This window comes from Perognathus longimembris, chromosome 17, assembly GCF_023159225.1.
Source record: "Perognathus longimembris pacificus isolate PPM17 chromosome 17, ASM2315922v1, whole genome shotgun sequence".
Taxonomy (NCBI): Eukaryota; Metazoa; Chordata; class Mammalia; order Rodentia; family Heteromyidae; genus Perognathus; species Perognathus longimembris.
Genome location: NC_063177.1, coordinates 25,170,863 through 25,187,622, shown reverse-complemented (window position 1 = coordinate 25,187,622; position 16,760 = coordinate 25,170,863). Strand labels below are relative to the sequence as shown.

The following is a 16,760-nucleotide window of genomic DNA, read 5'->3' as shown; positions in this document are numbered from 1 at the left end:
GTTGTATGCTTATTCCCAGAAAACTCTGGGAATATTTCTTATGGTAATGGATACATGATACAGTACTTCTAGGGGTAGAGGAATGAGTTACATCAACCTATAGTGTCATTTTTGCTTGAAATATGTATCTTTGGAACTAAAACCTTATCCAGAAAAGAATAATAGATTACACAGAGCTTCTAGATTTTGATGTGGGTTCGAACTGAAAAATGAGATGTCTTTAAACACTTTTTTCCTTCTCTCTTTGATAAGTGATATAATGTGGTTTGGACACTCAGAGATTCCTGAGATTCCAGGTTCTGGTTGATGATTTACTGCAAAATTGCTTATAAATTGAAGTAGAAAATGTTTTGCAGACCTGGCAGCTTTCTGGCTTCACACCCATTTGTCACCCAGCATTTCCCTTTGTGTATAGAACAAGAATTAATTAGGCTGCACTGCAGGAAAAGTTTATGGCTATAATTTATATAGGATGAAATTTTTTTTAAAGAGACAGCATTGTTTTGTTGTACCTGTGTGTGTGTGTGTGTGTGTGTGTGTGTGTGTGTGTGTAAAGTAGGTTTTTTCCCCCCCTTTTCCTTCTTAACACAGTGTCTATAAGCTTATGAAGTAAATTTTTCTGTTTGATGTGACACAGTGTAGGAACAGATGCTTTTATAGTGATTGCTTTGTGATTAAACTTTTATTTTTATCTCTTGTTTTTAATTCATTGTGTACTAGAGAGAACACTCAGGTGTAGGTTTGTATTTTAGACATTGGTCAGAGTTGTCTGGTTTCCAGAGCTTTGTATTCTTTTGGTCTCTTGGAAAACTTGAGCTTCTGTCTTTCTTAGGATCGTGCTCATTCAATTAATGTTTTCATAATCAATGCAAGTCAGAACTTGCAATTTGTTCCTGATTTGCACATTAAAGAGCTCCATTAATTAAGAATCCTGGTGTTTGGCATGTTCCCGCAGGATCTGTGCATTATTTACATGGTAAAAGTAAAAGATGCAAGTTTCTCAGTTGTAGTAGCAATTGCAGTTAATTCTGCTTTTTCTCTCTTCTTCTTTTTCTTCTTCTTTATTTTTTTTTCCCATTTTGCTTGTGAGTAACAATTATTTCAGAACTCATTGAACCTCCTTAGGGATACATGGTACCAAAATAGGAACAAATGATCTGATTGAGAGGGCTAGGGTAGAAGAGTAGAAAGTAAATCCTTTATTTAAGGAAAAAAAATTCCAGGAAGACACAGAATTTGTGTTTAGTTTTTTGTTGGTTCTTTCACTTGGCTGGATGTGTAAGATGTGATAAGGTTGAATTGTAATTGTATTTATTCTAAATTTTCAGGACTTTCTCCCCCACCCCATAATAGTACTTGTCATCATAAATAAAATCATCTTGGAAATGGAAACAAACTAGCTTCATGCTTACATCACGTGAGCTTTTTCATAAAGCCATTTTTATATGGAGTATATGTTCTGTTACCTTTTCCTTTCAGCAGCCGTGGTCTAAAGCCAATGCTAGTCTCTGTTTTAATGTGTAGTGTGGAAAAGCGGCTAGAAACATGAAATCAGATTGCTCGTTCAGCAAGCTCCTTGCCAGTTTTGTCATGGCTAATACTCAATGTAGTTTCCTATCAAGTTGGTCTATCTTTAAAAATACCACATGAAACAAAAACAATTTTTAAAAAGGAGATATTTTTCTTCCTAATATCAGTTAATTTGAAACAATCATATTATATAGTCCAGCCTAGCCTTGAATCTCTGTCCCTCTTACTTCAGCTTCCTGAGTGCTGAGACTTACATGCCTGTGCTCCTATGCCAGGCATCTCCTGATACTTACGAAACTTGATAGGAATTTTGTAGGAGTTAATTTGTCTGTACAGTCTTTCTTTGTGTTAAAAATATATGAAGAGGGTTGGGAATGTTTAGCAGTAGAGTGCTTGCCTAGCATGCATGAAGTTCTGGGTTCGATTCCTTAGCACCACATACAGAGAAAAAGCCCGAAGTGGTGCTGTGGCTCAAGTGGTACAGTGCTAGCCATGAGCAAAAAGGAAGCCGGGGCCAGTGCTTAGGCCCTGAGTCCAAGCTCTAGGACTGGCAAGAAAGGAGGGGGGAGGGAAATGTGTGTGTGTGTATGTGTCTAGTGTATACACACACACACACAAAGAGCAAGGCACTAGTGGTTCATACCTGTAGTCCTAACTACGCAGGAGTCTGAGAACTGAAGGTTGCTGCTCAAAGTCAATTTAAGCAGGAAAGTCCATGAAGCTCTTACCTCCAATAAGTCAGCAAAAAAGCTGGATTTAGGAGTTGTGGCTCAAGTGGTAAAGCTCTGAGCTTTTAAAAAAAAATCTCAGGGACAGCAATGCAGGCCCTGAGTTAAAGCCCCAGGGAGACTGGCCAAAAGAAAAGAAAAAAAAATCTTCATTTAAAATGTTGAGACAAATCATTATAGGTACATATAAGTAAGAAAATAAAAGCTTTTCTATGTTAACAATTTTTATCTCTACTCAGGAATAACACAACCAACAAAATTTGATTTGTGTTGCTTTGGATGTGATAGTACACATTTTCTTTTCTTTTATAAAAATATTTTATTATCTTTGATTACATTTTAAAGGAGCTTCCTTTGTTTTTTTCTTTTTTTTAATGGGGTTTGGTTTGGTGCTGGAGATTGAACCCTCAGGTCTTGTACTCAGGTACTCTACTGTTGAGCCTTATAGTAAAGTTTAATGGCAGTTTTGACAAGAACAGAAGGTTGTTAGGATGTGTTATACTCATAAACTGACATGTTGAGTTGTACAACTACTTTAAACAAAAACAAAACAGGACAAGTGCAAGGGTGAGGAAAAAAATATGAGTGCTGGTGGGGGGGGGTGGGTGGCTCAAGTGAAGTGGTAGTTAGTGCACCAGCCACACAAGCATGCTGAGCAAAGTGCCAGGGCCTAAGTTCAAACCCCCAGCACCAGCAAAAATAGCAAACAAAATTTTTTAAAGGGCTACAAAATATCTTGTGAATTATATGTATTTTAGGATAATTTTAAGACATAATTTTATGTGGATTATTATTTGCACATTTGAAAATTATATTTGGACTACACTATAATGTAGATTCTCTCTCTTTTTTAAGTTAATTTATGTAGTTCTCAGGTTCCATTGCTTTTTATCTTTGGGGGAGAGAACAAGCCTAATAAAATATGTGCATATCCACTTTTTTTTTTGCCAGTCCTGGGGCTTGAACTCAGGGCCTGAGAACTGTCCCTGGCTTCATTTTGCTCAAGGCAAGTACTCTACCACTTGAGCCACAGCGCCACTCCTGGCTTTCTCTATATATGTGGTACTGAGGAATTGAACCCAGGGCTTTATGTGTTCGAGGCAAACACTCTACCACTGGGCCATATTCCCAGCTCCTCCACTTTATTTTTATTTCATTCTTTTGGTGGTGCTAGGTTTTGAACTCAGGGTCTTACACTTGCTAATAAGCAAGTCATAACTCTAGCCCACCATTTTCTTTGTGTGTTCATGTATGTATTTTACAATTTTTATCATCAGTTATGCCAGGGTGGTTATCTTTCGACCTATCTATTAATGTATATATTTGGTACCTTGATCAGACTCTTTACCTCCTTCACTTTCCTTTCCTCCCCACTCTGGTTGATTTTTAATGTCTTTTATATAATATTGGTTTGCTTGTTATCTACTCTCAATCTTGTTTACTCTTAAGTCTATCAGTTCTTATTCAGTATAACTGTGAGTAAGTTTGTCTCTTGGAGAAATCCAACATGCTACTAGTGCAAGAATTCTTATTAGCTGCTCATACTGTTTATATAAGAAAAAGTTTTATAGGTAGATAAAGCTCTTGCTAGTCTTAAAGATTCCTATGGCTTAGAGATAGTATAATATGTTGTGCTACATACGTCATGGTGCGGGTTGAGTAGGTTGGCTGAGACAAACGTTCTGACTCAAGGAATCAAAGCATTTCTGTCATCTATAGTAAGACTTATGAAATATAAGAGCATGAGAAATGAAATAGGACATTTGAGAATTATCAGTTTACTTCTATTTTAGTATTTTTATTGCCTAAGTATAATTGTAAATGCCAGTATATTCTGCAAGTTACAAAAGTAGCTCCTGGTTGTTCATCTTCCTCTACTACCTACACACAAGAGTTAAATGTGTATGAGTGATTTCACTTCTCACAGCAGCCTGTGAAACAGACACAGAACTGAGTTGTACAGGTGAGGAAATTAAGTTTAGGGAGGTAACATGTTTAACAGCCATTAGCTAGACCTGGTCTGCTCCATTTCTAAGCCTTTGCCCTTGGCTGCATTGTCCAGTCTTTGTTCGTATAGCTGTAACTAAAGGTCCCCCCCCATCCTTTTCAAAGAAAGTTTGAAGGAATACATATATGAAAAAATGCCAATGCTTAAAGAAATGAAGGTAGGAAAAATGTCCTATTATTTTGTTTGGTTTTGTTTTTGTTGCCAGTCTTGGGGCTTGAACACAGGGCCTGAGCACTGTCCCTGGTTTCTTTTTGCTCAAGGCTAGCACTCTGCCACTACTATTTTAAGGCAAGTTTCAAATAGATGTCTTTCAGTTTTTCTAAAATGATGTTTCTGACATTTGTGTTTTCAGTAAAGGCTAAAAAGGCCCTCAGGGACTCTATCCTAATAGCAGGTTAGATTTTTTTTCAGATGATAAAATAATGAGTAAACAGACGAGTTTACCTTTATATTCTTTGTAAACACTTTAGAAAAAATTAGAAAAAATTCACACAAAATTAGGAAATAGTTTTTCAATTCTAGCAGTTAAGAGTTATATACTTTAAAATTGAATGTGATGATACATACTTATAATCCCAGATTTGGGAGACTGAGGCCAGCATTGGCCTTTTTGGAGACTTGTCTACAATAAAACCAAAGTTAAGTACTCTTTTTTTTTTAATTTTTTTTATTATTAATTGAACATAAATTTTTTTTTACAAGGTGTTGTGCAAAGAGGGTGCAGTTACATAGAAGTACTCTTAATATCTTGTTATGTTGTATTTATTTTTCCTTTTTTTTTCTTTGTGAATGTAAAGTTAGAACCATAATAAGAACATATATTCTACAGGCTGGGAATGTAGCTTAGTGGTACAGTGCTTGCCTAGCATGCACAGAGCTCTGGGTTCGATTCCTCAGTACTATATAAACAAAAAAAGCCCAGAAGTAGCACTGTGGCTTAAGTGGTAGAGCGCTAGCCGTGAGCACAGAGAGGCTCAGGGACAGAGCCCAGGCCCCAAGTTCAAGACCCAGGACTGGGGTGGGGGTGGGGAGAACATATTCTATATTGTTTTGTAGTCTGATTTTTTCCCCCCAATAACAGAACATGAATATCTTTCCATGTCATTGCAGTTTGTTCTACAGTGTTGTTATTATTGTTTTTGTGCTAATACTGGGGCTTGAACTCAAGGCCTGGGTACTGTCTTGAGCTACTATTGTTCAAGGTTAGCACCCTACCATTTGAGTTATGGTTCTACTTCTGGCTTTTTGTGGTTTGTTGGAGATAAGAGTCTCAATGGACTTTCCTGCCTGGCTTTGAGCCACGGTCCTCAGATCTCAGCCTCCTGAGTAGCTAGGACTACAGGCATGAGCCCCAGGTGCCTGGCTTCTCCAGTGTTATTTTTAATAATAGTATAAGCTTTCTTTCATACGGGTAGTTTAATTCTTTACTATCAAAAAATACTTTTGGGTTTTCATTTCTATAAATAATAACAATATTGTTATTACTATTCACTTACATTTTTGAATACTTTATTGCAAAAAATACATTTTTAGATTTAGATTAGTACCTTTTTCAAGAATATATGCAATTTTAAGGCTTTGGATCTAGATTACCAAATTTCTCTCCAAAAAAGTTACCAGTTTGCATTCTAACCTTTATATGAATAAGTTAGTTTCCCTTATCCTTGTCTACACTAGATATTTATAATTTTGTTTCATCTTTGTCACTTTGACAGATGGAAAATGATGCCTGTTTAATTTACGTTTTCCAGTGTTTAATGAGAGTATTTCCCCCCTTACATTTGTTTGGTTTTTGTTATTTCTTGTGTGAATCCAATAAGGAAAACTATAAACTAGCTCTAGGGAAATGGCCTCTTGTTGAGCTATGCAACTTCTGAGTCTCGTGGTTCTATTTTTGTTTTTTTTTGTTTTAGTTTTTTGAGATCTAGGTCTCACTCTATATTATATCCCAGGCTGGCTTCCCACTCACTATGTAGCCTGGACTAGCTGGCTAATTATCCTCCTGACTCCGCTTCCTTTGCTCATATACTCACGGGCAACACTATGCCTGGTTCCTAATTGTATTTTAATCTGTTTCTTCTTCATGTTTGATTTTCTGTTGCCAGAATTAAACCTACCTCAGAAGATTTTTTATTCTTGATAATAGTCTTAAAAGCTTAAAAATTCATAGTAAAACTCATTTGTTCTAAAAATATTATTTTTGTTCAAACAGAATTGAGTACTCTAGCTACCCAAAACAGTACTGGAATATGTAATGTGAATTATGAAAATCTTCTTCTCTGCTGTTAATATTGTTATGCAGACATTCTGTTTTAGTAAGTTTGTTGTTGTATATGTCCTTCAATGTATTTTGTGTCAATGTTAACGTTATTAAAAATCATAAGTGATAATGTTTTATACCTTAACATGTCATTACATATAAATATAGCTCTTTTTTTTTTTTTTTTTTTGGTGGTACTGAGGTTTGAAGTTAAGACTTAGGTAGGTAGGCACTGTACCAGTTGAGTCAAGCTCTCAGCTCTAGCTTTTATCTTTTTCTTTTAAAAAAATATTTCAAATAACAATCACTATACAATTTTACCCTGTATTTGAGTATGTGGCTTTAAAATATCATTTTTGACAGTATCATCTCATTTAACCTAATCAACATTCCTAGTTCCTTTCTAATACATCCATTTTTTTTTTTGCCAGTCCTTGAACTCAGGGCCTGAGCACTGTCTCTGGCTTCTTTTTGCTCAAGGCTAGCACTGTACCACTTGATCCCCAGAGCCACTTCTGGCTTTCTTTATATATGTGGTGCTGAGGAATCAAACCCAGGGCTTCATGTATACGAGGCAAGCACTTTATCACTAGGCCTTATTCCCAGATGTTTCCCAAACATTTTTTTATGGCTTGACTTATTCAAAACAAATTCCATTTGGACTTAACCTTTTGAATAGCTGCACAGAAAGTTTTCTGACTAAAATTAAGCAGTCTTCTGTAAATTGACACCTAAAATGGTTACAGTATTTTTGCCATTATAATTAATGCTAAAAAGACTATTTTGTGTTTTGAATCTGTTTCTTTCCTGATTAATTTCCAGAAGTAGAAGACATGCATATGTACAACTTTGATAAGTTTTGCCAGACAGCTTCCTAGATAAGATGTGCTAATTAAACTCTTTATCAGTTGTGAATGGAGAATTCCTTTCCTCAGAATCTTGCCAGAATCAAACATTATCATAAAAGTATCACATTATGCTATTTTATTTATATAGATGTCTGTTTTTGCCGTCCTGGGGATGGAACCAGGGCCAGCACATTTTTAATGAGTACTTTGCGGGCTGTATCCCAGACTAAGAAATTGGCTATAGAAAACTTGATATTAAATGTCATTTATCTCACGGTGTTTTAACTTTTTTTTTTTTTGCCAGTCCTGGCCCTTGAACTCAGGGCCTGAGCACTGTCCCTGACTTCTTTTTTGCTCAAGGCTAGCACTCTGCCACTTGAGCCACAGTGCCACTTCTGGCCATTTTCTATGTATGTGGTGCTGAGGAATCAAACCCAGGGCTTCTTGTATATGAGGCAAGCACTCTTACCACTAGGCCATATTCCCAGCCCTGTTTTAAGTGTATTTTAAGTTGTTGTTTTTTTTTCAGTACTGAGTCTAAGCATGTTATCTTATGTGTTTGGCTGTTTAATTTTGGAGACTTTAACCCGTTGCTTAACATTATTTTATTTTATTTTTTGCTGGTCCTGGGGTTCAAACTCAAGACCTGAGAACAGTCTCTGAACTTTTTTGCTCAAGGCTAGTGCTCTACCACTTGAGCTACATATCCGCTTCTGGCCTTTCCCCTCTTTTTGGTTAGTTGTGGGGCTTGAACTCAGGGCCTAGCCACTGTCCCTGAGCCTCTTTGTGCTCAAGGCTAGTGCTCTACTACTTAGACCACAGCTTCAATTCTAGCTTTCTGGGGGTAGTTTGTTGGAGATAAACAGTCTCATGGAATTTCCTGCCCAGGTGGCTTTGAATCTTGAACCATCATCCTCAGATTTCAGCCTCCTGAGTAGCTAGGATCACAGGCATGAGCTTCCAGTGCCTGGCCCTTAACATTATCTTTTCCTATAGAACTTGCTTGTCTATCACATACTTTGTGCCTACTTTAGTTTTTCCATTTTATTTTTCAACTGTGGGAACCAGATTTGGCCATAACATTTTAACAAGAGTCTCACTGGTGTTTTGTTTTTTTTTTTAAATCATATGGTAGAACTTTGGTCATTTTTTAGTAATTGAAAGTTTTATTATACTTTGATCCTCGGGTAGCTTTGATACATAACTCAGAAAGGTAAATTGATGTAGAAAATGAAAACTGTAATTTATTTTAAGCTTGTAAGTAATGCTTCATTTTCTTCATCTCTAAAATAGTGATGTAATAGAACATCCTTCAAAGAATTGCTGTGAGGACTTAAATGAGTTAAAAGTGCTTAATCTGGCACTTAGTAGGTCTTCACTGAGTGTTAACTGTTAATCTTAAAGAGATAGTACAGAATTTTCTGATTTTTTTTTTTTGAGATCAAGATTTGAACTCAGTTCCTGATGTTTTGCTCATTGGCTGATGCATACCTCCACTCCCTATAGCACAGAATTTTGTGACTTTTGTGTAGGTCTTTCACCACAATAATTGTTTCCTTTTTCTTGAAAAGATGATGTGAATTACATATATTTAGTTCTTTTAAGATTTGAAATGCACATATAAAAAGTATATACTGGTGGGCACTGGTGGCTCAAACCTGTAATTCTAGCCACTCAGGAGGTTGAGATCCGAGGATGATGGTTCAAAACCAGCTGGGCAGGAAATTCCACGAGACTCTTTATCTCTAACAAACTACCCTGAGAAAACTGGAATTGAAGCTGTGGCCCAAGTGGTAGAGCTCTAGCCTGAGCAAAAGAAGCTCAGGGATAGCACCTAGGCTCTGAGTTAAAGCCCAGGACCAACCCACAAAACCCCCCAAACAAACAAACAAAAAGTATATACCATACCTGTAATCCAAGCTACTCATGAGGCTGAGATTTGAGGATTACAAGGTGTAGTCAGTTTGGCAGAAAAGTCCCTGTGACTCTTCTGATTAACCAGTAAAATGTCAGACTAGAGGCATGACCTAAAAGCTACGTTCCAACAAAAAAGCCAAGTAACAATGTAAGGACCTGAGTTCAACACTGGTACCAAGCCACACAAAAAAGTATATGCCGGGATTACGGATTTAGCTCAGTGAAAGAGTATTTGCCTGGCAAGTACAAGGTCCTAAGTTTGGTCCTCAGCTCTGCCAAAAAAAAAGAAAAAAAAAAGTATATGCCAAGGAAGAGATCAGATGTCATTCTTAAATATAAATGTATAAGTATTTATGTTTTTTTCAAAAATACAGAATTATTTACAAGCATCAAGGTACCATGGTGAATAGTTTACAGTCCTGGCTCACAAGGAGTGCACAGGAAGGCATATGGTTAGTTATGTTATAATAAAGAAAATGCCAAGTGTGGCAACTCTGTATCTATTAACAAAAGGTTGAGAATATGTAGTTGATTTAAAGTTAGAACATAAGTAGGTTGGGCTGTCAGCATTTAGATTTGGAAATGATAATGTGATCAGACATTCTGTCATAGAACTTCGACATCAATTCTGTTAGGAAAACATTTCTAGAATACCTTTTATGGTCAGTGTGATATATTGGATGTTGGAGTGACAGCATGAGGTGGGTCTCTACCCTGAAGCAGCTTAAACCTGGTGAAATCAGATGCAGAGCACAGTGTACTAAGTTTGGTGGCAGTGATATGCATGACCCCAAAAGAAGAGTGGTTGATTCCACATGAAATTCTGAATTTTCAGCAAAGAATTTTCTGAATCCCCATTTTCACCAGACTTAGCTCTCAACCCATTTTATTTACAGAATTTGGGCATTTGGTTAGGGATAGGTTTACCTAGGGAGTTTTACAATATGAAGGAATCAGAGTACTTTAAATGAAACATGAGAGGGTTATTTGGATTTGGGTTCTAATTTTGTTTTTAATAAATTTCCTTACTTTGCAGCTTACTTTAAATTTTAATAAAAATTTAAATTATGAAAGTAATATATGCTTATAAAATATTCAGATGGTTAAAAGTATATCAAATACAAATGAAAGTGTCCCTACTCTCTCTGGATAACTGCTGTTAGACAGTTTAAATCATTACTTGTAAATAAACTTGGATTTTAAGTACCTTACATTCTGAGCTCTTCCTATTTAAAGGGAGAAAATAAATTTCTCCTTTTAGGAAAAGTACTCAGGAGCAGTCGAGGTTGTCTAGGGTCTGTGAAGTAGAAGCTAACTGTAGTGGCTTTCTGGATGTACATTGATCAGTTAGATTGCTGTGTCCTATAGGGCTTTTTAAGGATTTATTGACACACTTCATCAAGGTATTTGAGAGAGTATTCAGGGAAACTGAAGAAATTTTCAGTTCTTTTTCCTTCCTTATAAATTCATGCCTGGTCAGAAATTACAGCATGAGTGGGATGTCCCTCCACAGAACACAAATGCCCACTATTTATCATGTTACTTAGTGTGGCAGTAATGTAAAATGTTAAGGATTTTTTTCTGTTGTTTCTTTCTGTGAGGGGGCTCTCTCAACATATATTTTATCATGTGTCTCTTCATTTCTCCCTTATTTCAACTTTCACTTATTCCCTCAATTCCCCACACCATTTTCTTAAAAGAAAAAGTTTTGTCCATCGAGCCCTCTTTCTTATTTTATTTAATGTGTCTTGTGTTGAATAGTTCTCACAAAACACTTTACATTCAGAATTAGCTTATCAAGCCTTTTCCTCCATAGACCCCCTCAGATTCACATCTACTGTGGTGCTCTCTGAGGTATGAAAACCCAAGTCTGGTTGTGGCTTAACCTTCATGATTTTAGAATGTAAGTCCCCATACTCTTGCTTGAAAAGTTACCTTGTGGATATTCTACTTTTGGTTCACAGGGCTAGCTGACATTCTGTGTCAGAACTCCTTACACTGTTCTTAAAACCAGTCTTTGTGACAGCATACCAAATTATCTAAATCTGTATACATGTATGTGCACAATCTATATATACATATATTTATATTTAATGGATAACAATTCTAGTTGGACCTATATTGGAAATGATAGCTATTCATCCAAATGATGGTTGTTGGGGAATTTGTAACTTGCCATCCTTTTTCTTACTGGAAACAGCATTCTGGTTGGGGAATATAGAACAAGCCCAAACAGTAATACTGACAGAATTCGGAATTATGATACAGTGGAGCTTTCACGTAATTCTTTGTTGAAGAAGTTAGGGCCTAAATGTTAAGGCTTATTGTTATTCTGAGTTGATAATCTCTGCCTTGCTTTAATAATTTTTCCTCATGCCTGGGTAGCCTGCGAGTTGCACAATAATCACTCACACAGCTTTGTAATCAATGCCCAAAGTAATAGGATTCCTCTGGCCACCGGCAATTAATAAATTTGTGTCTTTTTTAAAACACTAGCAAGTCGGGCCTGAAATACGACTGACTGGCTCTCCTCATTTGCATATTTATTGCAGTGGAAAAATTCTTACCAGATGATTGATGCTGAGCCTGCCTCTTGAATTCCAAGCAGCACATTATTATGAAATGAAAAATGCTGGCCATACAGTTGATTAAAGTTGAAGACAGTGGAATCGGTGTTTTTTAAGATTGTGGGAGAATTAAAGGCATATTTTAATAGATGTTGACAAGAAGTGAACTAACAAAAGCAAAGCAAAGGATTTGCTTGAAAAGATTTAATCAAACGTCTTTCTTGGGGGATTAATTGCTGGGGATGACTAGTGCAAGTGGCAGGCTTGTGTGGATTTGAATGAAAAGTATTGTTCTCAGGCCAATATATTGTGTGTCATTTTGACCTATAGTTTAGCTCTAGTTCTGGAGTTACTTTTGAAGGAGAAAAAAATGCTCTCTTGTAATCTGTAAATTCCAGCTCCATGTATTTATCTGAGGTAATAGGAATGTGGGAGTTTATGTGTACTTGCACATAAATAATTGTATGTTTGCATATTCATTTAAATATAACTATGTAGACATTTAACAACAGATAAGGTAAGCTTTATTTTACCTTACACATTCACTCTTCTAATTTTTTTCTCCATCCCATTGCCAGAAATTTACTTATTGGTTTGTAATCTAATTAATGAACTGTGTGCCATGTCCAAACAGATTCTTAACCTATAATTTTGTTTGTGTTGGACAGCCTAGATGAATCAGGAGGAAAAAATAGAGCTGTTAGGTAAAAATGTTTTTTAGATTGGTGACATTTTACATAGAGAATGTTTGCATATGGGTAGCATGTAAACGAATAAGTAAGATTCGAATATGAAAACAAGTACAGTGATAGATCAATATTAGAGCTTAGCGCACTTTCACTGTATAGAAAGTGGTGGTGACTTTTTGATAGTATATAACATGCTTTCTTCTTCAGAAATTTAGTGAATGTCTTAATAACACATTTTTTTTTGTTAGGTCAATGGGCAAATGATTGTGTATTTTATAGCTGAGATAATTGAGACTCAGATTAAATTGGTCAACTTACATGACTTGACCAGTTGGTGATAGCACTCAGGACTTCTGACCCTTACTGAATACTCTTTCCCTTTATTCTTTGCTCAGAATTATTCCTTAAAGCTTTAGTGTTCACATGCTAGGTTATAACTTGATAATATGGTAAAGCATATGTTTTTCTTAGTCTGCTTTTAAAGGAAAGGCCTTTTCAAATGGACCATGTAGGGCAAAACAAACATAGGTATTCTTGACAATTTTCATTTGCTTTGTGGCCATGTGCCAACAGGGGGAGTGAAAAAAGCATATTATTAACATATCTCTTGTAATAATTGGGAGAAAAAATTAGAGTTAAATTAGGGGCTGGGAGTATGGCCTAGTGGCAAGAGTGCTTGCCTCGTATACATGAAGCCCTGGGTTAGATTCCTCAGCACCCACAGATAGATAGATAGATAGATAGATAGATAGATAGATAGATAGATAGATAGATAGATAGATAGATAGAAAAGGCCAGAGGTGGCGCTGTGGCTCAAGTGGCAGAGTGCTAGCCTTGAGCAAAAAGAAGCCAGGGACAGTGCTCAGGCCCTGAGTCCAAGCCCCAGGACTGGCTTAAAAAAAAAAAAGAGTTAAATTAGAAACTGTTGATTTCTATATCTATCTATCTATTTTTGCCAGTCCTGGGGGCTTCGACTCAGGGCCTGAGCACTGTCCGTGGCTTCTTTTTGCTCAAAGCCATAGCGCCACTTCTGGACGCTTTCCATATATGTGGTGCTGGGGAACTGAACCCAGGGCTTCATGTATACGAGGCAAGCACTCTTGCCACTATAGGCCATATCCTCAGCCCTCAATCTATTTATTATTCATAGGGTTCAACAAATAGAATTTGGTCCTATATAAATAATAACATATAAATAATACATAGGATTTTGTTTTGTCCAGGATGCATTTACTGTTGAATTTGAACTTTCTGAGGTCTTTGCTTACTGTAGTGAGAGGTGCCTTTAAGAAACCCATCTACTTCAGCAAGGATTGTTCCATTGTTTCTATGTTTTGTACTCCATCCAGACATATGTGGCCCTTCATTACAAAGAAATGAAAATTGAGTTCTGTCTTGGACATATTTTTTTCTTTTTGTTTTTTTTTGCCAGGCTTGGACTTAAGGCCTGAGCTCTGTCCCTGGCTTCTTTTTGCTCAAGACTAGCACTCTGCCACTTGAGCCACAGCGCCACTTCTGGCTGTTTTCTGTATATGTGTTGCTGGGGAGTTGAACCCAGGGCTTCATATATATGAGGCAAGCACTCTTGCCACCAGGCCATATTCCCAGCCCTTTCTTTTATTTTTTGTAGGTGTGGGGCTTGAACATAAATTTCTTTACAGGAAGTTCTCCATGTGTTGGGCCACTGGTGACTGCTTTAATTTTTATTTTATTTTATTTTTTGGTGGTGGTGTTTAGAAGCACAGAATTGCAGAGTTCATCTCTTGAGACTTTGATGCATGATGGTGCTACACCTGAATAGAACTTAAATACTCCAGGGCTACATTCTGAGTGGGTAAACGGGTGTATAGAACAAGAGTATATGAAAGTATTAACAGAAGGCATACTTTGATTTACTGATATTGGCTTTCTGTTTTCTTGTTGGATTGATATGCTGTCTAATATGTACAATGGAGTTTTTTAAAAAAACAACTTGAATAAAATAAAAAAGCTTGAGTAGCTACTTGAAAGTGGTCTTAAAATTGTATTTTTTTATCTTTTCACACTTCTTTTTTTTTTTTTTTTTTTTTTTGGCCAGTCCTGGGCCTTGGACTCTGGGCCTGAGCACTGTCCCTGGCTTCTTCCCACTCAAGGCTAGCACTCCGCCACTTGAGCCACAGCGCCGCTTCTGGCCGTTTTCTGTATATGTGGTGCTGGGGAATCGAACCTAGGGCCTCGTGTATCCGAGGCAGGCACTCTTGCCACTAGGCTATATCCCCAGCCCTTCACACTTCTTTATCATGTTACATATTAAGAGTTTGATTATGGCTTACAGCTATAAATATTATAGACTACTTTCCAGCTTCTTTCCTGTGTTGTGTGATTCTTGATTTCATGTTGATTATATACACATTATCTCGAAGAAATAAGAGATAGGCCCTTTGCTCTTCTGTTATTTTAAATTTTTTTGTTATGGTAAGAAGCATATAACAGCTGGGCTCCCATGACTTAGGCTTAGCTACTCAGGAGACTGAGATCTGAAGATCATGGTTTAAAGCCAGCCTCGACAGAAAAGTCTCTGTGAGTCTCTTATCTCTCATTAACCATTCAAAAACTGGGAGTGATGCTGTGGCTCAAATGGTAGTAGAGTGCTAGTCTTGAGCACAAAGAGGCTTAGGGACAGTGCCCAAGCCTGAGGGGAGGGGGGACAGGGAGGGAATAAAAGAGAATTTACCATTTTAAGTGTACAGTTTGGTAGTGATAAGAATAATATGGTGAGGAATATGTTGTGGTGCATGCCTGGATTCCCATCCCAGTACTGGAGGCTAATCTTGAGTTTGAGGACAGGGATACTACTGTGATTGATGACCACTTCTTTATGATTATAGTTACTTAAGGAAAAGAAGGGAAGACAGGTATGGTGGTTACATGCCTGTTATCCCAGTCCTGCAGAGCCTGAGGCAGGAGGATCTAGAGTTTATAGCAAGCCTGGGTTCTACATAGCAAGACAAATTCTCCACAACCATGATTAGGTAGACTGTCTACCTAATCCTAATTACTTGTATCATAAATGTATCTGTACTGTTGGGTAAAAGAATCCGGTGGAATCATAGTCTGAGTGTACAATTTTTGTCTTTTTTTTTTTTTTTTTTTGGCCAGTAATAGACCGTGAACTCAGGGCCTCAGCACTGTCCCTGGCTTCTTTTTTGCTCAAGGCTAGCACTCTGCCACTTGAGCCACAGCGCCACTTCTGGCCATTTTCTGTATATGTGGTGCTGAGGAATCAAACCCAGGGCCTCATGTATAGGAGGCAAGCACTCTTGCCACTAGGCCATATCACCAGCCCCAGGCCATATTCCCAGCCCCCAATTTTTGTCTTTTTGGGGGCAAGATCATACAATTGTAGTTCAGGCGGACCTCAAACTTTGGTACACCTGCCTGCCTCAGGCTTCTGAATGCTGTCTGTGTACCATCTTTTTTTTTTTTTTTTAATATTCAGTACTGCAAAGTAGAAGATCATTAACATGGGCTCTCCTATGTGAACAGGAACTTTCCATAAGGATGTGTATATGAGAGGTTGAGGTGGATAATTGCAGTTCAAACAAGAGGCAAAGGCAAATGAGATATGTGTGAGAGGAATGTTGGTGGTAGCTCAGAATGGGATTGTGCTCTTCAGGAGGAAGAGAAATTTGCCTAAGGAAGTGGTTGCTAGAGGGACACAATCTAGGAGTTCTGTATATACTTTTAGAAATGAATATACTCAAGAAAACTCAACACCACAGGGACAGTTTATTTTATTTTTAAATTAACACACTCCTCCCTCCCCCACCCCCCTTTTTTTGCTAGTTCCTGCTTGAACTCAGTGCTTTGCTCTTGTTTGGATTGCTTATTCACAGCTACCACATTGGCCATACATTTGGTATTTTTGCTGGTTAATTGGGGATTGAGTTGTGTGGACTTTTCTGCTTGGGCTGACTTCAAACTGTAGTCCTCAGATCTAAGACTTCTGAATAGCTAGGATTATAACAGGTATGAGCCACTGATGCCTAGCGCAAAGGGACAGTTTATTGGTTATGATGACAGGCCGGGAAAGGGTTTGTTAAACTTAATAAATTTAAGCACTGACCATTTAAGTCTTAATATTTACAGGTACCTTTCTAAGCACTTTATACATGCTATCTTGCCTATTCTCACAAAATCCTTATGAGATAAGCCCTGTTATTATATTTTAAAA

The 16,760-nt window shown here is 37.2% G+C and overlaps 1 protein-coding gene across 1 annotated transcript in view; it reads left to right on the top strand.

Annotated features, from left to right (window-relative positions):
- Aatf (apoptosis antagonizing transcription factor) overlaps nucleotides 1-16,760 on the top strand; it is a 93,923-nt gene that overhangs the window by 22,405 nt on the left and 54,758 nt on the right. The gene's annotated exons all lie outside the window — the stretch shown is intronic.